We start from the raw sequence: 25,306 nt of genomic DNA on the forward strand, positions 1-25,306 counted from the left end.
GCACTTCGCACTCTGGTGAGCTAAAAATCATACATCATTTCATACAGCTCAGTATGAACATTTATGTTTTATTTGGCCAAGTTCAGTTCTGGCTTCTTATTTCGTCATCAGAAATCATTTACATTCATTAAAAGGTATGATATCAACTTTTTTTTTTATTTCTTTTTTTTTAAAGTACCGATTCGCCCTCACTACCCCTTTTTCCAGCTCGTATTTTAGCTTTTACTTTACTGTATAATAATACTGACGCAAAACGCTATAAAATTCATCGTTTAAGAAGAGATTTTCTATTTTTAGTTCTGATGGTCCCTAAAAGGACCAAGCATACCAAGTTGAAAGATGACCATCCAAGAAGGAAGACGCCAGTTGGAACCATTTGGATCAACTTTAGATATCAAGTTTGGTGAAGATCTATCAAGTAGTTTATAAGAGGTGGTTTTAAGGTTTTGCATTTTTTCTTAAGGAGACCAAGCAAAATCATTCTAACAAATTTAGAGCGGACCATTAAAGGATGCTACAGACCAAGTTTGATGAAGATCGCTCTGAGCGAGCAGTTTTAGATACTTTTCTTTTTATTTCTGGTGATCCCCAGAAGTGGCCAAGCAGAACTATCTGAACAAACCCGAGAGATCCACGAAAGCGGGCTACATACTATGTTAGGTGCATGTCTGAACTCTAGCGACCCCTAACAGGGGTCAAGTAGTTATTTGAACATACTAAAGAGGAGACCCTGAAAGGATGCTGCAGACCAATTTTGGTGTAATTGTGGCCAGTAGTGTCAGAGCAGATGTTTAAGTTACAACGCAGAGAATGGATGCCGGAGTATCGGCTATACCAGTACCTCACCTTGAATTTTTGAATGAAGTTAACAAATAACAAGAGCTGTCCGTAAGACAGCATGCTCGACTTTTCTCACTGATTGACTCTGAATGAGAGCTTTGCAAGTAAAAACTTTATAAAACTTTAACCTAAAAATTCTAAGTTAAAAAGGGGCATAACTCTGTCAAAATTCAAATCAGAGTTATTGGGATTGTTTCTCCTTGTGTAGACTGTGATAGTCAATAAACATTTTAAGTTTCAAGTCAAAAGCTTTGATAGTAACAGAGATATCTGACTTATTAAAAAAACTTTATCCAAAAAATTCTAAGTTAAAAATGGGCATAACTCTGTCAAAAATCAAATCAGAGTTATGGGGATTGTTTCCTCTGGTGTAGACTTTGTAAATTAATAACTAATTGAAGTTTGAAGTCAAAAGCTTTTATAACAAAAGTTATAACAGATATTGACTTTATCAAATTATAACTTTAAACATAGGTGAGTGCAATAGCTCTACTTTTCCTTCAAAATGTTGAGCAAAAAATGAAAAAGTAAAACTTAGGAGGGGAGGCAGAGTGGTAAATCACAAATATAACCAAAGGTAGGGATGTGATAAGGTTGTAACTGTTTGAGGGTAGCAGGTCATTCATTCATTTGTGAAATATTGGTGTGATAGTTATGGCCCTTTTGCCATATGATGTGGGTGATGATGATATCACATCAAATTATACACTTTTATTTTGAAGCATATCCAAGTTTAAACAGAAATGAAGTGGCTCCAGTTCAAGAACGTTAGCTCTCCTTATACATGTACTTTGTACAATCACTAAAAACATCAACGCTGGTGGGCAAAACTGATTTATTCAGGTTGAAAACAAAACTGTCACAATATACATATTCATACTGATATAGCACACTGTCACATTTTTACATTTATTTATATTCCATTTAATGACATTACCACAACTATTCCACTTCATAGAGTCTTTAAATATTAGTTTTCAAGTCAAATTAATTTTGGTAACCAGTTCACTAACCACAGATTCTTTCTGCGCCAAAATGACACAGCGAACGAAACCTTTATTTCTGAAAAAAGTGTCTGTCATAAATGCATGTGAATATGAAATTTATTTCATTTCTCTGAATATAGGACTTAACAGTCTTTCTCCAAGCAGCACATACGATAAAGCTTAAAACAATGCGAGTGTAAGTAAGCAGCACAAACACTTTCTACCAAATCCTGAAATATTGTCCCTTAATTATAAACAAAACCACATACACATGGAGTTGTTTTGGAGATATTGGGTTATGTCTTTTTTGTTGGTGTTTTTCTTTCAGCAGCAATTATTTTTTCATCTTAAGACTGCTCTCTCAATATGACAAGTCCTGGTAAGAGTAGTCATGCTTTGGAACTACAGTCTGAAAAGCTGTAAGAAGAATTTCATAGCAATGTTAGCTGAATCCATAAAATATACTAATATCATGCTTCAAACTGAATTATTCATATTTATCATTTTTAGATATATGAGCCGCGCCATGAGAAAACCAACATAGTGGTTTTGCGACCAGAATGGATCCAGACCAGCCTGCGCATCCACGCAGTCTGGTCAGGATCCATGCGGTTCGCTTTCAAAGTCTATTGCAATTAGAGAAACCGTTAGCGAACAGCATGGATTCTGACCAGACTAAGCGGATTGCTGGTCGCAAAGCCACTATGTTGGTTTTCTCATTGCGCGGCTTATATAACTGTTACATATTTCCAAATTCGTATTACAACAGTCTGGCCTTAATTTCAAAGTTACGATTCTTTGATACTTTTGCAAGACTTTGTACAGTTTTAAGTTTTAAACTACCAGTAAACTGTATATGATTGTTTGGTGTTATACCTTATCCTTGGTCTAAGTTTAAAATCACCAGTCTAAAAAAATCCAGCATATGATTGGCTGATTTTGTGCTCAAACTTGAAACTGACCAATGACAATGCAATATTCCTAGACTGGTCTCCAAACCAAGCCTCATATCCATATGTCAAACTATTGTGAGATCAATCAATTATGTCATTTCAGACAAAACTGCTGTAAAATCAGATATTTGCAGCAAGGCTTTAAGTTCAATTCTTCCAATGTTGCAGTTGCTTTCTGAGCTTTTATTAAAAAAGATATGACCAATCGATAATGTACTGAACACCTCATAACAATAATAAATACTTCTGTAAGTATTCATTTCCACAAATACGGGCAGTTCACAAATATAGTCAAAATAAATCCCTCACGATATATTCCAATTTTACCAAGTTTTGTGTAGATATGGCTTCCAAATTTTAATGTTCAATACAAAAGGAAATTGGGAATAGTTTCATATAATGTCAAAATAATTTAATTCACAACAAGAGGGTCATAATGACCCTGGATCGCTCACCTGAGTAATATGTATCAAATGTTAAACTGATGCTAAAATATTAAGAAAGTAGGTCAGTAGGTCAAATTCATGGTCACTGAAAGTCAGTTTTAAGATCAGTGTGCAAAACTGTACATGTTACCCGAATTTCAAGGCTGTATCTTAACAAGAGCTGTCTGTAATACAGCGTGCTCCACTTTTCGGCGATTTGATAATAAAATGAATGTATGTCTCAATAAGAGACCTACTTTTAAAAGGAAGATACACCAAGGGGCATAATTCTGTCAAAAACACAAATTAGTTATTGGGATTATTACCACACATGCAGATGATGATGGTAAAGATATATTTCGAATTTCAAGTCATTATCTTATACAGTACCAAAGTTATGTCCAGAAAACGAAGTTTGTCAAAACAATTTAGTATGAAAGGGGCATAACTAGGTCAAAAATACAATAAGAGTTATGGGGATTGTTACCACACATGCAGATAATGGTGATAAAAATACATTTTAAGTTCAAAGTCTTTATCTTATATTGTACTAAAGTTATATCCAGAAAGCGAAGACTGCCAAAAAAACATTAAGTATGAAAGGGGGGCATAATTCTGTCAAAAATACAATAAGAGTTATGAGAATTGTAACCACATGTGCAGATAATGATTATAAAGAAATCTCTTTAATTTCAAGTCTTTATTTTTTAAAGTATCAAAGATATGTCTATAAACAAAGCTTTCGAAAAAATTTAGCATGAAAATAATTAAGTATAACAACTTTGTGACCTTGACCTTGGGTATAATGGGCCAAGCCCCTGCATATACTTTGTGTGTATGCTGGACAATGTTTATGTGAACTTACAGTAAGATAATTAATTAGCAATAGTAACAAAGATATGACAGAAAAGCAAAGGTTGCCGAAAAACTGACGCCAAGGCGAGTAGAATAGCCCCCCTATTCTCCGAAGAAAAGCTAAAAACCAAAAAAGTAGTCCGGTCGGGGCCTCTTTTCACCCCAGGAGCATAATTCGAACAGTCTTGTCAGAAATCAACTAGACAATGATACATACCAAAATATCACAGGCCTAGGCCTTGAACTTTCAGACAAGATTTTTTTTTTTATATATAAGTCTATGTAAAACTTGGGACACCCTGGGTGGGGCCTCTTTTCAACTAAGGGGCATAATTTGAATAATCTTGGTAGATGACCACTAGAAAATGCAACACACCGAATGTCAAAAGCCCAGGCCTTTCAGTTTCAGACAAGAAGCTTTTCCTATATAAGTAAATGTAAAACTATGGACCCCCAGGGAAGGGCCTCTTTTCGCCCCAGGGTAATAATTTGAACAACCTTGGTAGAAGACCATAAGGAAATGCTACATACCAAACATCAAAGGCCTAGTCTTGTGGTTTCAGACAAGAAGTTTTTTCCTATACAAGTGTATATAAACCACATGACCCGAGCCTGGACGGGGCAATATATGATCCTAAGGGAATAAGTTGAACAAACTTGGTAAAGGACCAATAGATGATGCTAAATACCAAATATCAAAGCCCTACCCGGAGTTTTTCGACAAGAGGATTTTCAACTTTTTCCCTAAATAAGTCTATATTAACCATGTGACCTCTTGGGCGGGGCCATATTTGACCCTAGGGGGATACTTTGAACAAACTTGCTAAAGGACTATTCGATGATGCTACATACCAAATATCAAAGCCCTAGGCCCAGTGGTTTTGGACAAGAAGATTTTCAAAGTCTTTCCTTATATAAGTCTACATAAACCATGTGACCTCCGGGGTGGGGCTATATTTAATCCTTGGGGGATAATTTGAACAATCTTAGTAGAAGACCACTAGATTATGTTACATACATAATATCAAAGCCCTATGCCCTGTGGTTTTTGACCAGAATATTTTCAGTTTTTTCCTATATAAGTCTATGTAAACCATATGACCCCAGGGTGGGTCCATATTTGACCACAAGGGGATAATTTAAATTAACTCGATAGAGGGTCATTAGATGATGCCACATACCAAATATCAAAGCCCTAGCTACTATGGTTTTAGACAATAAGATTTTTAAAGTTTTTCCCTATATAAGTCTGTATTAACCATGTGACCCCGGGGCGGGCCATATTTAACCCTTGGGGGATAATTTGAACAATCTTAGTAGAAGACCACTAGATGATGTTACATACAAACTATCAAAGCCCTAGCTTCTGTGGTTTTGGTCAAGAAGATTTTTAAAGTTTTTCCTTTCGGTTGCCTGGGCAACCAGTTCTGAGTTCTGCATGGATTTCAAGTCTTTGTGCAATTTTGACAGGGGGACACCCAAGGATCATTCTGTGAAGTTAAGTGTAAATTTATCTACCAAGTGGTTTTGAAGAAGAAGTTTTTTGAAATTTGCAATAAAGCCATATAGGGAAAATAAACCCTGCCCCTGGCGGCCATGTTTTTTTACTGAAACAGAATGGCTGAGGCAACTTTGGTAGAGAGTCACCTAGAGATCATTTCTACAAAAAAAATTTTAAAATCTGGCTAACATTTTCTGAGTAGAAGATTTTCAAAATTTTTCCTTTTGGTTGCCTTGTCAACCAGAGGTCTGCATGGAATTAAATTCTTTGGGCAATTTTGAAAGGGGGCCACCCAAGGATCAATTCTGTAAATCAGCCCAGTGGTTCTGAAGAAGATTTTTTTACAAATTGTTGACACACAACGCATGACGGACGATGGACATCAAGCGGTCACAAAAGCTCACCTTGAGCCTTTGGCTCAGTTGAGATAAAAAAAATGTCCAAAAATGTAAATAATTTAGCAGCATAAAAATAACCACAAAGTATTTAAATTAAGACTGGAAATATTTCTACATTTCTCATAGGGGTTTAATGAAAATGCTTAATAAAACTGAATGAGAGTTGAAACAGTTCCTGCTGAATGTGGACAAAAACAATTCTTACCTATACAGTAGAGATAGTTCAGAGAAGTTAATTCCTACTCTATCAGACTTGTTACACCAGCATTCCTCAAGTTCTTGACAGACCACCTCAGACTCCAAGCCACTCAATGGTTTATCTCAAGACTTCTGTAGGTCATCTTCTGGTAGGCAAGAATTGTGGACACTCACTGCTCATATAAAATGTCAATTATAATCAATAGATGGTAGGCATTTCGCAGACTACTAGATCAGACTGCCAGACCTGAGAAAAGAGAACAGCGATGCCAGATGCAACATGTCTTGTCTAAATTGAAAAATAAAATATGTAACTGAAGCGGCCCTTACTTATGTCACACAGACTGTGCCTCTAGCATTGAATACATATATTAAATATTACTCAGAAACAAGATTTCCTTTAATCATTTTGAACACTGTATTGCAATTTAAAGCTTCATAATGCCTTTGTTTAAAATGTGGCTGCTACAGTTTTCAATATTAACATAAAATATGTTTATTTCTTGTTAAATCCTATGTATGATAATTGTTTTACAAACTTTTGACAAAGGTCTGCATATTCATGACTATAGTAGCAGTTTTTATTGAATCTGTTATGTTTGATTACCTCCCTTTGTACAGTCTCGTGCAGAATTAAAAGTAACACTTTTCTAACCATATAATTTTGCAGAACATTTATTTGGACTGCTGTTTTATCAGTTTTAAACAGAAAATTTAAAGCCTTATGGAACTTTAAACCTTACCCTAAATCCCTATAATGAACTTGTTTTTCTTTCAATTTGGACAGTACCATTAACTGTTAAAAGGGGTGCTTATCAAAACAATACTGCATGGCGAACAGTGCAAATCTTGATCAGACTGCACAGATGTGCAGGCTGATCAAAATCTGCACTGGTTGCAAAGGCAGACTCAATTAAACATGTCCAGCATGATAAGGTTTTAACCATAAATTGTTAGAGTTTCAGTACAATACAAGAACTTGAACTGCCAATACATAAAACTTTTTACACAGTTTTAGTTACAATATTCAAGGTGACATACCAGTATTCATGTAGACAGGATAGATGTATATATTTCTGCTCCTGTTTTCCCAAGTCTCATGGTGACAGAAAATTTGCCCGGAATAACTGATTTCTTGATTTCAGCAACAATGCAGGGCTGAAAAAAAACAAATCTTCACTAAAATAGTATCTTAAATACAGCTATGTTTCACTGAAATTATTCATGATTTTAACAATAAGTCTTTTGGCACAACAAAAATCAGAGCAAAAAAAAGGAATAAATAATTTGACATTTATGTTAACATATTTTACAGGAAGTCCTGTATTACCCAAGTAACTCAAAATATGTTCATTACTTTGTGATTTAATATAATTATTATTGTATATAATATACTAGTTAAATCTTCTTTTATAGATCTTTTAAATCATGTACATTATTAAATATAGATGTACATTATTAAATACATTTGTATAGATGAATGCAATCATACATACTAAAGAAAATTAATGTTATATGGCAGAACCATATTTTACTGTATCCAAACAAATTACCAACAGGTTAATTTGCCTTGGAATAATTTCACTAGGGCGTAGCCCGTGTGATGTTACCATGCAACCTGTAACTAATTCATATTGTTGAGATATATTAAGACCAGGTACTTCTATTCCAATATGTCTTTTATGTATAGAAGTAGATTAAACAGGGAAGCACTACTTAATGACGCATGTATGGCGCTAAATATAAATGGTTGTCGTGATGTCAACGTGTAACCATGTTTCAACAGTGTTAAAATATGGGAAGAAACAGGTCTTTACATTATCTCTTATACCCCTGTCACACATACGGCACGGATAGCTACGTCTAGCCACGGATAGAAACCTAGTAATCCCTATGTATCCGTACCGGAGTCGTACCTCAAAGTAGTAATCCATATCAATCCATACCAATCCGTACGGCTGAGGTACGGATCGATACGGATTACTACGTTTCTATCCGTGGCTAGACGTAGCTATCTATGCCATATGTGTGACTGGGGTATTAAACCATGACGACTGATCATGTTGAATATAACCATGTATCATACAGATATCTGGCACTACGCAAATCAGGTATATATATATGTATTGTTATTATGTAGTGAAATTAATTATTATTGCCTAAATGACATAGATGCACACACACACAATGTTATGTTTATTACCTTGACAACTATCTTGCATTATGTAGACAACCATTATCATTATCAAAGGCACCAGTTACACTGATGTCATGAACATTCCCTGTGGTACCGTCAGTATCAAAGACTTAGTAACACATACAACAGAATCTGGTGATAAAACCAAAAGAGTATTAGAACATAAGAAAAACATACCTACATATATATTGTGCTATACGTGTAAATCAAGTATAAACTGTTATCAAATGTGATAATATCAAGTTATGGTGGAATTAAGCTAGGCTGGAAAGATTGACAACTAGTCTGTTTCTAAGTCCATTGTGCTCCGCCCACCTCCATGGAGTTTCTACCTCCTGATTGGTTGATTCTGTGTGAAATTTCCATACTGACCAATGGTAAAGATACATTCTGAGACTCCAGTTTCTTAACAGTTTTGTTAACCTCAGAACTACAGATGTGGAAAAAGTAATGAAACTGACCATGTTCTAATGCAAAATCTTTTCTTTATTACACTGTACTGACAATAAAAGCAGGTAGCACCAGTATTACATTTATGAAATGAACAAGCACATTTCTAAATAACAAGCAACTTATATTATCAATAACTGCATTGACTGACCACTGCTTTCTCTGTACAAGGCCTTCTAACAGCTCTGAATCAATCTCGTGTGGAATCAAAGACTGGCCGCTGATTGGTACAAATCATCATGTGTTCAATGACTGTTCACCTCTACTGTTTGGCTATAGGAAAAATAATGTAAAATAAAGTGTATAATCTGTCACTCAGAAAGACCAACTGATATTATCAAATCATGTCTGCGTCAATCAGCTTTTTATGAGGGAGACAACTCTGCCAATATACCTGCATCTACTGACATTGAGTTGTCTTTCTTCTCATACATAATTTATCAAAGTGATCTAAACTAATTGATACAAATACATTAGTAATGAGCTTACATACAAGTCGAGAAAGGAGCATAATTTTGAAAATTGCAAAACAGAGTTGTGGAACATGTGCACTGAATGTCAAATCATCAGAGTGAACAAGTAAATGAAGTTTCAATTGATTCCCATTAGTGGGTACCGAGATTATAATTCGAACAAGAGCACCGCAAAGCAGAGTGATATACGCCGGAAGGTATGACCTTTGATCCCTAAGTGTGGCCGAAGGGTTATATCAGAGGATGGGAGCACAATTTAAAGAAATTGGCTGTTGAAGCCCAAAGAACAGGAACAACAAACAGAAGAAATTCCAAAAAAATATTTCAAAGTCCGCAGAAAAAAAATCTAAGTCCACAAAAGAAACTCAATACCAGGTATAGATATGTCAAAATACACCTAAAAATTGGAGGTACCATCCATGTTGCACCACAGAAAAGTGGTCTCTGTTTTTCCTTACGGCCAATAATAAAGTTACAAAATAAGCTATTTATGGTAACATAAAAGGGAAGCAATTAAAACAAGAGTGCCGCCAAGCAGGGCAATATACGCCCGAAGGGTTATATCAGGGGATGGGAGCAAAATTTAAAGAACTTGACTGTTGAAGCCCAAAGGACAGGAACAACAAAAAGAAGAAATTCAAAAAAAAAATGTCCAAGCCCAAGAAAAAATTCTTACTAGGTGAAGTTATGTCCAAATACAGCTAACACTTGGATGTACCATCCATGTTGTACCACAGAAAAGTGGTCTCAGTTTTTCCCTACTGCCAATAATAAAACAGTTTCAAAATAAGCTATTTATAGGCTATGTATAGGCTATTTATAGTAAAAAAAGGGAAGTAATTAAAAAAAAATATTGTAAGAGAACAAAAAGGTATTTTGCCGAATAAAAACAAGAGCACTGCAATGCAGAGCAATATACACAAAGCAAAGTCATATATGACCTTTGACCCCTAAGTGTGATCTTGACCTTGAAGCGACTCATCCAAAACATGCGCTGTGCATGTCACCTCAGTGTGTTGAACATTTGTGCCAAGTTTCTTCGAAATCCTTCAAGCAGTTCAAGAGTTACAGAACGGACACAGCAAAGTCATATATGACCTTTCACTCCTAAGTGTGACCTTGACCTTGAAGCTAGTCGTCCGAAACAAGCGCTCTGCACGTCATCTCAGTGTGATGAACATTTGTGCCAAGCTTCTTTGAAATCCTTCAAGCAGTTCAAGAGCAGACATGAAACACACTCATATGACCTTTGACCCATAAGTGTGACCTTGACCTTGAAGCTAGTCATCCAAAACAGCACAGCTCAGCACGTCGTCTTGGTGTGGTGAACATTTGTGTCAAGTTTCTCTGAAATCTTTTAAGGGGTTCAAGAGATACATAGCGGACATGAAATTGCTAACGGACGGACGGACAGACGGACACCGATACCATAACATAATACGTCCCTTCGGGCGTATAAACATTACTGTATGTGAACAAAAAAGGGATCAGCCAAATACAAGAGCACAGCAATGCAGAGCAATATACACACGGAACAAAGTCATATGATCTTTGACCCTTAAGTGTGACCCTAACCTTGACCATCCGAAACAAGCTCTCTGCACTTGTCTTAATTTGGTAAACATTTGTGCCAAGTTTCTTTGAAATTCTATCAGTTCAAGAGTTACAGAGCGGACACGAAACAAAGTCATATGACCTTTGACCCCTCAATGTGATCTTGACCTTGAAGTGAACATGCGCTCTGCGCGTTGTCTCGATGTGGTTAATATTTGTGTCAAGTCTCTTCGAAATCCTTTAAGGGGTTCAAGAGTTACAGAGCGGACACGAAATTGCTAACGGACAGACAGATGGACGAACAGGTATAACATAATACGTCCCTTTGGGCGTATAAAAAGCGGCATAATTTTGTAAAAAAGCAAAACGGAGTTATGGAACCTGTGCAGTGTAAGTCAGTTTATCCGTGAGTTAAGTGTGTGAAGGTTCAATCCATTTCAACAAGTGGTTACTTAATTGGAGATACCAGCTTACATTCAAAAACGTAACCAAATCGAGATGCCGATGTTGATGCAGACACATGGGTGAGTCAAACAGCTCTACCTGTTCTTTAAAAAGTCGAGCTAAAAACTATGCATAGTCGTATAGGCAAGAAGTCAATAGGCGACAGGAGCGAAAGTCAAAAAGACACTGATAGCTGATTGCAATAGGAATCATCTATTTGGCATGTTCAATCATCCCACTAAGTTTCAACATTTTGGGCCAAGTGTTTCTCAAGTTATGAATTGGAAACAGTTTTCCATGTTCAGGCCCCTGTGACCTTGACCTTTGATCAAATGACCCCAAAATCAGTAGGGATCGATCTACTCTGCATGTCCAATCATCCTATTAAGTTTCAACATTCTGGGTCAAGTGGTTCTCAAGTTATTGATTGGAGACTTTTCTATGTTCAGCCCCCTGTAACCTTGACCTTTGATGGAGTGACCCCAAAAATAATAGGAGTCATCTACTCTGTAAGTCCTATCACCCTATGAAGTTTGAAGGTTCTAGGTCAAATGGTTCTAAAGTTATTGACCGGAAATGGTTTTCCATTTTCTGTCTGCAGCGACCTTGACCTTTCATAGAATGACCCCAAAATCAATAAGGGTCATCTACTTTGCATGTCCAATCATCCTATGAAGTTTCAACATTCTGGATCAAGTGGTTCTCAAGTTAATGACTAGAAATTGTTTTCCAAGTTCAGGCCCCTGTGACCTTGACCTTCAACAGAGTGACCGCAAAATAAATAGGCGTCATCTACTCTGCATGACCAATTATCCTATGAAGTTTTAACATTCTGGGACTAGTGATTCTCAAGTTATTGATCGGAAATGGTTTTCCATGTTCAGGCCCCTGTGACCTTGACCTTTGATGGAGTGACCCCAAAAACAATAGGGGTAGTCTGTTTTATAAGCCCTACTACCCTATCAAGTTTGAAGGTTTTAGGTCAAATGATTTTCCAGTTATTGGTCGGAAATGAAGTGTGACGGACGGACATAATAACTGAAATATGTTCTTGCATATAGAACTTTTAACCGAGGTGAGACTCCCATGCCAAAGTGAGTAAAATAGCTCACACCAATTCCCTCTGAATAGTCTACCTTAAAGTAGGTAAATAACAAGAGCTGTCACAGGAGACAGTGCGTTCGACTATTTCGATGCTGGATAGTGAAACTGGGCACATCTGAGGAAACTGGAGCTGTCACTGGAGAGTTTAATGACTCCAATGGTGGATGAAGATATTGCATAATAGCTTGCGTCTGTGTCAAAAATATTAAGTAATAAGAGAGGTAAATATAAAGTGTATCAAAACACTACATAACTATAATTCTAAGCAAAAAGGGGGCATAATTCATAAACTATTGGTGCAGGAGTTATGCACTTTGTGCCATATGATGAGGGTGATGATGTGGAACAAGTGCTTCAAGTTTGAATCAAATGCATTTTGTAATAACTGAGATGTAGTGAAAATGCATCAAAATTAACCTTAAATTCTAAGAGGGCATAATTCATGAAACATTGGTGCCAGAGTTATACACCTTGTGTCATATGATGTGGGTGATGATGTTGAACAACTACATCAATTATGAATCAAAACCATTTAGTAATAACAGAGATAGAGGAAAAGTGCATCAAAACTTTAACCTGAAATTCTAAGTAAAATGGTGGAATAATTCGTGAAAAATCTGTGCCACAGTTATGCACCTTGTGTCATATGGTGTGGGTGAAGATGTTGAACAACTACATCAAGTATGAATCAAATCCATTCATTTATAACAGAGAGAGAGAGAGTGAAAGTACATCAAAAGTTTAACCTGAAATTCAAAGGAGAAAGGGGAAATATTTAATTAAAAATTTGTGTCACAGTTATGAACCTTGTGTCATATGATGTGGGTGATTATGTTGAACAATTATTTTAAGTTTGAATCAAATTAGGTGTATCAAAACTTTAACCTGAAATTCTAAGTAAAAAGGGGAAACAATTCATGAAAAATTTGTGGCAGAGTTATGCACCTTGTGTCATATGATGTGGGTGATGATGTTGAACAATAATTTTAAGTTCGAATAAAATCCATTCAGTCATAACAGAGATAGACTGAAAATGCATCAAAACTTTAACCTGAAAATCTTAGTGAAAAGGGGGGATAAATCATGAAATGTTGGTGCAAGAGTTATGACCCTTATGTCAGATAATGTGGGTGATGATGAGGAATAACTATTATAAGTTTGAATCAAATCCATCAAGTAATTACAGAGATATGATGAAATAAGAGAAAGTAAAAAAAAACTTTAACCAAGGTGGGGACACGGAAAGACGCAGACGCCTGGTCGAGAAGGATAGCTCTACTTATACTTCTATTAGTCCAACTAAAAATGAGCTACTAACCTGTCTGCAAATATTTTCTTGAGACTTCTAATTTAGCAAATGAAACTTTTCCAACATCTCCATTAGTCTGTTACCCTCAGCTGCATGTGGTTGTCTGAGTTCCATACTAAATTGTGATGACTGAGTGATAACTGAAAAATAAGAAGTCCAAGACACTTAGACAGGACTGGGGCATGTTTCAAATACATATTAACTTAACATTTGTCATTCTACTGGACAACATTTGAATTTGCTATTATAACAAAAATATATAATAATTCAAATTTAGGTAATTTCAGACAAACAAGTTAATTAATAAAAGTAATAAAACTGGATAATGGTCTTATGTTCATATTAAATCAATGATTCTTAAATAGTTTTTAAGTCAAAATAATTTCTTCTCATCTGTTTTAATTGCCTCTTTAATAAATCAGTAATTAAAACAAGAGGACCATGATGGTCCTGAATCGCTCACCTGTCCCCACATGACCCAGTTTTGAACTGAGTATGACGTTGTTTTTTCTATTATTTGAAATAGTGACCTAGTTTTTGAGCTCATGTGACCCAGTTTTGAACTTGACCTAGATATCATCAAGATAAAATTCTGGCCAATTTTCATGAAGATCCATTGAAAAATATGGCCTCTAGAGAGGTCACAAGGTTTTTCTATTTTTAAAACCTACTGACTAGTTTTTGACCGCACGTAACCCAGTTTCAAACTTGATCTAGATACTATCAAGGTGAACATTCTGACCAATTTTCAAATAGATCCATTGAAAAATATGACCTCTAGAGAGGTCATAAGGTTTTTCTATTTTTAGACCTACTGACCTAGTTTTGGATCGCACGTTACTCAGTTTCGAAATTGATTAGATATCATCAAGGTAAACATTCTGACCAACATTCATAAAGATCCCATGAAAAATGTGACCTCTAGAGTGGTCACAAGCAAAAGTTTACGCACACACAGACGCCGCACAATCACAAAAGCTCACCTTGTCACTTTGTGACAGGTGAGCTAAAAAGCATATGATTAATTTTACCTCACCTATATATTTCTACTACAATACATATAAAACCATCATAATTTTGTACCACAAGAAGTTAAAAATGCCTTTTTTTATCAGGATGAAGTTAGAAGTTTTACAAACCTCTTACCTTTATCTCTACTCCTATACACATCGTCGTGTCATTATTACGATGCTCTAACTCCATTTTTATGAAAATTAAGTATCATATACCATTGGATTCGGGATTTCAAGTCCTATCTCCAGCTCTATTCCATTTATTGATCTGACAATTCTACTTGACATAATAGCATGGAATTCCTTCTTTGTTTTCTAAAACTGAAGTTAAACTTAGTATTACAATGTCTTATGTCCATTATTACTGGGACAAAGACCAATGTAATTCTAAGAAATGTTAGATTATAGTGGAGATAGAGCCCTGTTATAATAAGAAATATTGCATTTCAGTGGAGATCACGTGACAATCTTTTGCAATATTCTTGAAAAATACTGTAACATTATCCACTTAGTTTTCTCTCTTACATAGTGCTAAGTCCTGTTGCATCATAATACTGAACAAACATAGCTATCACTTGTCAACTTAAAATGTCCTATATTCAAAAGCAATGTAATACTGAACGTTTGAAATGCTGGAATTTGGAAAAAGTTCTATCTCAAAATGAAAAGTTTTAATTTTCGGAAAAATCGAGATACCGGTAGATATCATGACAATGGGGCACCTGATGTTGTTACCAAAGCAATGTCCAGCCAAAAAATCTAGATATTTTTTCATTTTTGTCACAGAAAATAAGAGACCAAATTTTCAAAGTCAATTTCCCACAAATTACCAAAATGGAGTTTGAGCATCGTAATAATGACACAACGACATATAGAGTAGGCTGAAGAATTTTTAGATGCTAAATATTCTCAGTGATTACCAAGCTTCTGTTGCTAAATGTAAGTTGTGGTGACCAAACTTCTGGTGCAAAGTGCAAGTCCTCGATCAGTGACGACCAAACTTGCGGTAATAAATGCAAGGCCTCAATGACAACCAAAGTTGCGGTGCTATTACCTATGTAAGTCCCCAGTGACGACCAAACTTCTGTTGCTAAATGTACGTCCCCAGTGACGACCAAACTTCTTGTGCTAAATGTAAGTCCCCAGTGACAATCAGACTTCTGGTGCTAAATGTAAGTCCCCAGTGAAGACCAAACTTCTGGTGCTAAATGTAAGTCCCCAGTGAAGACCAAACTTCTAGTGCTAAATGTAAGTCCCCAGTGACAACCAAACTTCTGGTGCTAAATGTAAGTTCCCAATGATGGTCAAACTTTGCATTGTAAAGACAAATATCACCTGTCTAGAACTGATTTGATTAATTCACCTCTCAGAAAAACATTTCTACAAGCTTTAAAAAAAAAGCATTGTTTGAAAACTTGAGATGTATAGACAAGGATTTTGGAACAGACCTCGTTTTCCCCTCTGCTTTTCTGAGGACTTGGGACCTCCAGATTTCAAGTTTGTCACTGCTCTGATTGGAATTTTTAGATGTTTTTGTTTACATTTCTAATCATTCCTCATTAACAGGGTTATAAAGCTCCAAATATGAGTAGTTTCAATCAAGCAATTTAAGACAAACTTAAAATCAGGTAGCATTAGAAAAGAGTCACTTTTTTCCGAATTTTTTTTTTTTTTTTTTTTTTTTTTTTTGAAGAATTGATAAAGTAGTTCACCCATTTGAATTTTTTAAATTCAAAAGATTGTCGCCTAATTAAATGTAACTTTTTGTGTTTTTGTCAAGTTTCGTTTTTGCCCAAGTGTCTCGTTTCTCCATGTGAATGCACATGAACAATACCTGTAAATTGAGCATCTGTGTTTTTGCATTTGGTAGCTGCTGAGTTGCCAGGCCTTTTGCTCTATTTCTCTGGGCTAAAGTCAAAACTCAGCAACACAGTTCTCCACCTACAAACAAGCAAATATATCATGCTGAGTCTGTGTCACAACCATGCCATGATATAAATGCTGGATATAAGAAATACAAGCCATTGGTAGCATATTGCTCTAGGTTGTTATGTTTGGATCAGATTTTGTTCTAAAATGCATGACTTGATAAAAACCCTAATGAAAAAAAATCAAAAGGTAGGTTTCAGAACATAATTGTTTGCTAGACTGATTTTAATAACCTCAATTTGATTCTTTATAATTAAAAAAGCAACATCAGTATCAGTTCTAAATGAATGACTGCATCCTCATTATTTTTAATTATTTTATGTTTAAACATTCATTTTTCATTTGATTTCAATTTTCATCGGCAATTTCTATGAAGTCTGATGGAACCATTTAATAGCTCCTTTATCTTTGGTACAAAAATGTTCTGCTGTTAAAAGTTATTTAAAAGCAAGTTTTAAAAACATGTTTTTAGGTTTTCCTATATACAGAAACAACTCATTAAAGTGGTGTGAGACTATTGAAGTATAACTGAATAATCAAGAATGTATTTATCAAAAGTACAACAGATTATTTTATATCGCAAAACAAAATGATATTGAGCATAAGACTGATATGCGTACCTGAAATTCAGCATTTGTAAAATCTGTATTTTTTGCTCTATCCACAATTGCTGATAGGTGATATAAACCTCATATTAACCAGTCTTCCTAAACATGTTCATTAGACCCCAAATAGTTCCACTCCACATTGCTGATCTTTATTCCTAATGAAATTAATAATAGGTTACATGTTAAGACAAACATATGACCTTAAATGAAATCCTTTAACTTTAAAGTATAAGTAAAGAAGCAACATGAAATGCAAGTAAATAAAGAATGCATAAAATATGAAGAACAAAAACCACAAACAAAATTTCTAGACATATATCAGTTAAGAGATTTACAACACTAGTTTAAGTAAATATTTCTTAACATTTCTTAATATTTTGCTTAATAGTATATAGGAAGATGTTAACAGTTTACGAGACAAGAGTTAAACATTAAAGTATGTCAATATTCACAAAATAAACCTTAAATTATGTCAATTTTAAATATGAGCCATGCCATGGGAAAACCAACATAGTGGGTATGCGACCAGCATGGATCCAGACCAGCCTGCGCATCCGCGCAGCCTGGTCAGGCTCCATGCTGTTCGCTTTTAAAGCCTATTGGAATTGGAGAAACTATTAGCGAACAGCATGGATCCTGACCAGACTGCGCGGATGCGCAGGCTGGTCTGGATCCATGCTGGTCGCATACCCACTAAGTTGGTTTTCCCACGGCACGGCTCATATATGTTTTTCATTTAATCCACCACAACCAAACAATTCAAGAAAAAAGTACAACAAAGGGAAATCTCCAATTAAAACAAACTTGTCTATCTATAGAAAAAGATAAAATATACACAATAGAATAATCGAGGATATAGGTATTACAATTACAGCAGATAACATTATTTTACAAAACAAAATATAATACCATGGTGATTTTTTTTGCCAAAAGCGTGTGAAAAATATGCATACCTCAGTAATCTTTGCTTTGCTCTGTCCACAACTCATACTGTTGACTATGATTGATGAAATCCATCTTCACAACACACTTTTATGTCTAATAAAATATAAAGTTACATATCAAAACGAAACATATTCAGCTACTTTATGATATGAACTCTTGTAATAGAATTTAACAAGTACAAAAACAACATGAAGAGCAAGTAAACAATTCTGAAAAACAAACAGAAGTCTGCCGGATTAATGAAAGTTTTACTCTATTTTAATTTATGATTCTTCACATTTCCTTAAGTTGTAGATAATATAAGAGACAAAGAATTTACTTTTAACATAAAAAACTTATGAGCAAACCTTAAATATTATTTTTTATTTTATTAAATCCACCATCAACAGAAAACTCAATAAGCAAACACAACACAACACAATGCATACCTCAACTTCAGCATTTGTAAAACCTGTAATCTATGCTCTGTCCACCATTGCTGACTGGAGATGTAACACATTCTTCCCAGAACCTTGCATCCTTCTGAGCCAAACATTTTCCACAGTCGATTGCTGAATTTCACTTCTTGATAATAAGAACAAATTATGTATTAAGACAACATATCATTTTCTTAATATGGCCTTGAAACCTTTTAAACTCAATGAAACTTACTAATTCTAAGAAAAACAAATATTTCAAGTAATAAACTAAAAAAAATAAACAAGAAAAGTACAATATAAATAGAAATGTACAAAATAACTAAAAACTAAATACAAAATGAATGGATGAAAAAATATCAAACAAAAAGCAAAGCAGTACAATAACACATACTGATAATGATAAAGAATGTATAAACAACACCAAAAACCCAAAATGAACATTTACGTACTTAACACAACATGAACACCAAAAACACAAAATGAACATTTACAAACTCAACACAAAATATATAATGTAGTATCCAAACCAAGAGAAAAATTAAAACAAAACAAAAATAAAAAAAACAAAACGAAATAGAATGACCAGGAATATATATATAAACAGTACAATAGGAAATTTATATTACAAAATAACTGGAAGTAGAATTTCAATTTTAATATAAAAAAGAAGACTTATATGCAAACCTCAACTTCAGCATTTGTAAAACCTGTAATCTATGCTCTGTCCACCATTGCTGACTGGAGATGTAACACATTCTTCCCAGAACCTCGCATCCTTCCGAGCCAAACATTTTCCACAGTCGATTGCTGAATTTCACTTCTTGATAATAAGAACAAATTATGTATTAAGACAACATATCATTTTCTTAATATGGCCTTGAAACCTTTTAAACTCAATGAAACTTACTAACTCTAAGAAAAACAAATATTTCAAGTAATATACTAAAAAAAATTAAACAAGAAAAGTACAATATAAGTAGAAATGTACAAAATAACTAAAAACTAAATACAAAATGAATGGATGAAAAAATATCAAACAAAAAGCAAAGCAGAACAATAACACATACTGATAATGATAAAGAATGAATAAACAACACCAAAAACCCAAAATGAACATTTACTTACTTAACACAACATGAACACCAAAACCCAAAATGAACATTTACATACTCAACACAAAATATATAATGTAGTATACGAACCAAGAGAAAAATTAAAACAAAACAAAAATAAAAAAACAAAACGAAATAGAATGACCAGGAATATATATATAAACAGTACAATAGGAAATTTATATTACAAAATAACTGGAAGTAGAATTTCAATTTTAATATATAAAAGAAGACTTATATGCAAACCTCAACTTCAGCATTTGTAAAACCTGTAATCTATGCTCTGTCCACCATTGCTGACTGGAGATGTAACACATTCTTCCCAGAACCTTGCATCCTTCTGAGCCAAACCTTTTCCACAGTCGATTGCTGAATTTCACTTCTTGATAATAAGAACAAATTATGTATTAAGACAACATATGATTTTCTTAATATGGCCTTGAAACCTTTTAAACTCAATGAAACTTATTAATTCTAAGAAAAACAAATATTTCAAGTAATATACTAAAAAAATTAAACAAGAAAAGTACAATATAAATAGAAATGTACAAAATAACTAAAAACTAAATACAAAATGAATGGATGAAAAAATATCAAACAAAAAGCAAAGCAGAACAATAACACAAACTGATAATGATAAAGAATGTATAAACAACACCAAAAACCCAAAATGAACATTTACTTACTTAACACAACATGAACACCAGAAACCCAAAATGAACATTTACATACTCAACACAAAATATATAATGTAGTATCCAAACCAAGAGAAAAATTAAAACAAAACAAAGAAAACAAAAACAAAAACAAAACGAAATAGAATGACCAGGAATATATATATAAACAGTAAAATAGGAAATTTATATTACAAAATAACTGGAAGTAGAATTTCAATTTTAATATAAAAAAGAAGACTTATATGCAAACCTCAACTTCAGCATTTGTAAAACCTGTAATCTATGCTCTGTCCACCATTGCTGACTGGAGATATAACACATTCTTCCCAGAACCTCGCATCCTTCTGCGCCAAACATTTTCCACAGTCGATTGCTGAATTTCACTTCTTGATAATAAGAACAAATTATGTATTAAGACAACATATCATTTTCTTAATATGGCCTTGAAACCTTTTAAACTCAATGAAACTTACTAATTCTAAGAAAAACAAATATTTCAAGTAATATACTAAAAAAATTAAACAAGAAAAGTACAATATAAATAGAAATGTACAAAATAACTAAAAACTAAATACAAAATGAATGGATGAAAAAATATCAAACAAAAAGCAAAGCAGAACAACAACACATACTGATAATGATAAAGAATGTATAAACAACACCAAAAACCCAAAATGAACATTTACTTACTTAACACAACATGAACACCAAAAACCCAAAATGAACATTTACATACTCAACACAAAATATAATGTAGTATACGAACCAAGAGAAAAATTAAAACAAAACAAAAATAAAAAACAAAACGAAATAGAATGACCAGGAATATATATATAAACAGTACAATAGAAAATATATATTACAAAATAATTGGAAGTAGAATTTCAATTTTAATATAAAAAAGAAGACTTATATGCAAACCTCAACTTCAGCATTTGTAAAACCTGTAATCTATGCTCTGTCCACCATTGCTGACTGGAGATGTAACACATTCTTCCCAGAACCTTGCATCCTTCTGAGCCAAACTTTTTCCACAGTCGATTGCTGAATTTCACTTCTTGATAATAAGAATAAATTATGTATTAAGACAACATATCATTTTCTTAATATGGCCTTGAAACCTTTTAAACTCAATGAAACTTACTCATTCTAAGAAAAACAAATAATTCAAGTAATATACTAAAAAAATTAAACAAGAAAAGTACAATATAAATAGAAATGTACAAAATAACTAAAAACTAAATACAAAATGAATGGATGAAAAAATATCAAACAAAAAGCAAAGCATAACAATAACACATACTGATAATGATAAAGAATGTATAAACAACACCAAAAACCCAAAATGAACATTTACGTACTTAACACAAAATAAATAATGTAGTATACAAACCAAGAGAAAAATTAAAACAATTAACACAAAAATAAAAAGACAAAACAAAATAGAATGACCAGGAATATACATATCAACAGTACAATAGGAAATTTATATTACAAAATAACTGGAAGTAGAATTTCAATTTTAATATAAAAAAAGAAGACTTATATGCAAACCTCAACTTCAGCATTTGTAAAACCTGTAATCTATGCTCTGTCCACTATTGCTGACTGGAGATGTAACACATTCTTCCCAGAACCTCGCATCCTTCTGAGCCAAACATTTTCCACAGCCGATTACTGAATTTCACTTCTTGATAATAAGAACAAATTATGTATTAAGACAACATATCATATTCTTAATATGGCCTTGAAACCTTTTAAACCCAATGAAACTTACTCATTCTAAGAAAAACAAATAGATTCTAATTCAAGTATTATACTAAAAAATTAAAAAACAATTAAACAAGAAAGTACAATATAAACAGAAATGTACAAAATAACTAAAAACTAAAGGTGTAATTCAAGTAGAAGTTTCTTAATATTGCATTGTAAAGTATACATATCTAAATACAGAATGAATACACTGGATACAAAATGAATGGGTGAAATTTTGGTTAAAAAAAATACTAGGATGTATACCTGATCTCAAGTATTTGTAAAATCTGTAATCTGTGCTCTGTCCATGATTGCCGACAAATGATGTAAACACATTCTTTCTGAACCTCATCATCTTCTGAGCCACAATAGTTCTTTCTTCCAACACTAACAACAATAAATATTATATATATACAGAAAAATATCAAACAACAAGCACAAAAAATACACAAAATATATGTACCAGTACATACAATATGGGACCACAATTTATATAATAACCTTAGCTAAAGCATGTAAAATAAAAATCACAACAATAAACACATTTTCAGGTAATTTATACAATGGCCTTCCAAGTATAAAAACAATATAATGCAAAAGTATGTACAGAACTTTCGCAATTTTCAGAATTTTCCAGTGGGGGGGGGGGGGGGGGGCAAGCCCCCGGACTCCCTAGCTGGTTGGCTACTTTTCTATTTCAGCCGGTTCAAAAAAAATATTGACAGCCATGTATTGTAAGCAGCTAACATAAAAAACAATTTGTTAAGTATATAAAGATAGGCAGGCGCAGGTGGACGGTTACTAAGTAAACAGCAATTGTTTTTATCCTTTTACTCTATCCTTGTTAACATTTTAACAGCATTCATCACTTTCAGATTCTTACTATTGCTGAAAGAACTGTCTTTCAGTTTTTATTCTTTTATTTTGTATTAATCTTTCAGTTTTTATTCTTTTATTCTGTACTAATCACCGACACGCACCCTGCCCATAATACTCGTGTGAAGTACGAGGCAGTATAAAGAGATAGATAGACGGTGACATGTTTGTCATAGATCTAGTATGGGGGCGGTTGGACCCCCTCTGAGAAAACTGGCTGGTTCCGCGTGTCTCGCAAGAACACTGCTGTATGCCTACTAGATCTTCAGCACCAGCAGGAGGCATAATCATCAAAATATATTAGATAAACGATGTTGATATCAAGGTTCATGGTCGTTTTGAGAAAGGAGAAAATGTAAACAAAACTAAAACTTACCCCCTCCCGCTAAGTATCCGGCCTCCGCTGCTGCCTCTGCCACCTCTGCTACCACTCAACACCCAAACCACTGTCGACCCGTCGCCGCCACACCACTCACGTCGCCGCCACACCACTCACAACACCACAAAGCCGTCTGGACGCCATACTGTATAGATCTTAAGTACACAAGCAAACGATTTCGAACGCAATATGTGATACGTCTGACTTTGGCGCGGGAAAAACGGGCTTTTATACTCAAGGTCAATCAACTACATCGAGAGGCCCGTAATAGGAATTATAAGTTCGGTTCGGTTTTCATATGAAAATCGTATCAGTTTAGAAAGTACAATACTGCCTGTACTTGGTGGGTGATGTAACTTATATAACGTGTTTCAGTGATAGAACTGACAGCGTTAAAATTTGTTTCATCCATGTGCTATAGACCTACTTTGTGCAGCCGAACTACCCAGTTGTGGCTAGCGGCAGATCTGTGATTCTTGCCCCCGTCCACTCCAACCCCAGCGCCTATGCGTCCCTAACCAGTACACCATGTCTCCCTTTACCTTCAAGCTGGGAAGTCGCTAAATGACAAACATTGTTACGGTCAAGAACAGCAAACTTCAATGCGGATTGGCAATCTTGATCACAACACAAAGCACGTGTTCACAATTTCTTCGAATGCTGTCCAGAGTTCTTTCGTACTGGCACGTGCAAGTGCGACAGGTAGGATACACAACTTAGGCATTTTAATTACTGCCTTGGTACAAGTCAAATCAGTATTCCTTTATGTGAACCGTAAACATAATTCTTCATGAATTCGCTAGTTATTTTCTACTCTTAATTTTATTTTGTCTATGTGTATGACAGACTTCCTCTCACACTGTAGTTCAAAGTCCTCCAACATAAAGTAACATTATTTTTCAGAACATGTAACCATGCATTAGTACTACAGGTGCGGTAAATAAGAGTGACGTCTGACCCATATACTTTCTAGTATTTCTGTCATACTTTGCTATCAGGATTCCACTGCATCACTCCTCCCCTTAAGGAATACCTGCATACTCAGTGTCTATTTCACACTGTAGTACATTGTAGTACCACTGGATTCATATAATTTATAATTACCTCCCTTTAAGGGACTTTTTCTGGAAAACTATAGTCTTTAAATGATCTTAACTTTTACAATTTCTGTCATATTTTGGGGACTTCAATGATATGAATACATACAGGCAAGTATATGGCATAACACTTCCAAATTAGTTCGTATACATTCATATGTTTAATGTCATCGCAACTAAAAACAAATGAAAGGGAGGTAATTAGCAATGTTAGAATTGGTAGGCCATCTCAATTGTTGTATATAAGCATATTGCAACACAAATACGTGGCAGTTGCAAAACAGACTCTTTCTAGTTTCTGCCATCCGTTAGCGGATAACCGATGGTGCCTTGTTTACACCAAATAAGGAGTGACTTCTCGGTGATTATAATTCAAATTTGCTTGGACAATTTTGGTAAAATAAGCATAAATTAATGGCTGTAACAGTTACAATTTGGATGGATTTATTGATGATTGTATCGAGAAAAGAACTTTGCATTTTTATTGCGAGTCTCGTGGTTTTTAGTTTTATCCATACACTCATGCAGAAAGATGATTTCGCATAGACGGGCCTCCTGAGAGAAAAAAAGAAAAACATCACATGGACACGCATCGGGCAACAAACTTACACGATTATGTAGAAAACAGTTAACAGTTATTAAGCTCCTATTATGGTTGGCTAAATTGAAAGAACGGTAGCCTGTGGCCAAAATGTGCAATTTAATTTTGTCTAAGTAAGTACCAGTCACGGTGTCATAATGATGTTTACCTATAGCCTCTTTTGTTAACCACTCTACAGTATGCAATAATTTTCAGACCTCAACTATTT

General features: G+C 34.4%; 2 long non-coding RNA genes across 2 annotated transcripts; both read right to left on the reverse strand.

Moving 5' to 3' along the window:
* Positions 1-2,070: 2,070 nt before the first annotated feature.
* On the reverse strand, positions 2,071-7,312 carry LOC123555404 (uncharacterized). Its single transcript, XR_008371940.1, has 3 exons — positions 7,198-7,312; positions 6,164-6,329; positions 2,071-2,243 (listed from the first exon to the last, which is right to left on the reverse strand). It is a non-coding gene; the product is annotated as an uncharacterized LOC123555404 (long non-coding RNA).
* Positions 7,313-16,366: 9,054 nt separating this feature from the next.
* LOC128558595 (uncharacterized) lies at positions 16,367-22,088 on the reverse strand. The gene is made up of 7 exons (XR_008371745.1): positions 21,945-22,088; positions 20,641-21,447; positions 19,286-20,095; positions 18,611-18,746; positions 18,191-18,275; positions 17,250-17,392; positions 16,367-16,641 (listed from the first exon to the last, which is right to left on the reverse strand). It is a non-coding gene; the product is annotated as an uncharacterized LOC128558595 (long non-coding RNA).
* Between the last annotated feature and the right edge of the window lie 3,218 nt (positions 22,089-25,306).

Source organism: Mercenaria mercenaria, chromosome 7 (genome assembly GCF_021730395.1).
Source record: "Mercenaria mercenaria strain notata chromosome 7, MADL_Memer_1, whole genome shotgun sequence".
Taxonomy (NCBI): Eukaryota; Metazoa; Mollusca; class Bivalvia; order Venerida; family Veneridae; genus Mercenaria; species Mercenaria mercenaria.